The 934-nt window shown below is 44.9% G+C and overlaps 1 pseudogene; it reads left to right on the top strand.

Annotated features, from left to right (window-relative positions):
- The first annotated feature begins 224 nt into the window (after nt 1-224).
- On the top strand, nt 225-934 carry LOC144293160 (solute carrier family 25 member 43 pseudogene; annotated as a pseudogene).

The following is a 934-nucleotide window of genomic DNA, read 5'->3' as shown; positions in this document are numbered from 1 at the left end:
TTATTTTTTTTTACTTCCATGTTTTGGGCCTGGGAAACTGGAAGGATGGAATTTTCTGGGGAAGGCCACAGGTGTAGTATATTTGATTGCAAGGTCAGTCATTATTGGTCTCCCTGGCCAGGATGGGACCAGCAAGGGTGCTCAGCCTAGTGGTTCTCAGGGAGAGGATCCCAGTGGTTCTGGGGATCTAGAGAGTTCAGGACATAGAAGGGAAGCATGGTGGCATGCCTGCATCTCTTCTCCTGCAGCACCTCCCCTACCACAAATTTGTAGTGCTATTCACAGATGACCTGGGCCATATTTCCCAGTGGAGCTCCATTATGGCTGGGAATCTGGCAGACATGATATTTACCATTGTGATATATCCTATAGACCTCATCAAAAACAGGTTAATTGTGTAGAACATGATGGAATCAACTTACAGAGGGATCCTCTGTGCTTTTTCTACTGTTATCAATAGGAAGGGTTCCTGTCCCATTATCAAGGGGTTTTCTTTACTATTGTAGGTGCTCTTTCTTTCTCTGCTGATTCCCTTCTAGTTTTTTATGAACTTAAATTCTAGACTGGACCGTGAGATTGGCTCTCTCCTCTAGAATTTTGCCAGTGCCTTCTTGGCTACTTAGGTGGCCCAGACCCTCTCCTTTGCCTTCAACATAGTGAAAAGAAAGTTGAAAGCTCAGAACCTGTACCATCCTCACTGTGGAGGAGTAGATGTCCACTTCTCAAGAGCAGACACTGCTTCCCACAGTGAAAGCCCCAGGGGTACTGGACTCTGGAATGGACTGTCAATTTACTGAAGATCCTTCCTTATTTTGGCCTTATGTTTGGCAACTTTGAGTTTTGCAAGAGAATCTGTCTTTACCAAAATTGTTACATTGTGTCTCTTCTGAGCTATAAATTAACTCCAGGGCTGGATCAGAGCTTGAAGCCCCAG

Source organism: Canis aureus, chromosome 21 (assembly GCF_053574225.1).
Source record: "Canis aureus isolate CA01 chromosome 21, VMU_Caureus_v.1.0, whole genome shotgun sequence".
Classification (NCBI taxonomy): domain Eukaryota; kingdom Metazoa; phylum Chordata; class Mammalia; order Carnivora; family Canidae; genus Canis; species Canis aureus.
This window is presented reverse-complemented; position numbering and strand designations above follow the sequence as displayed.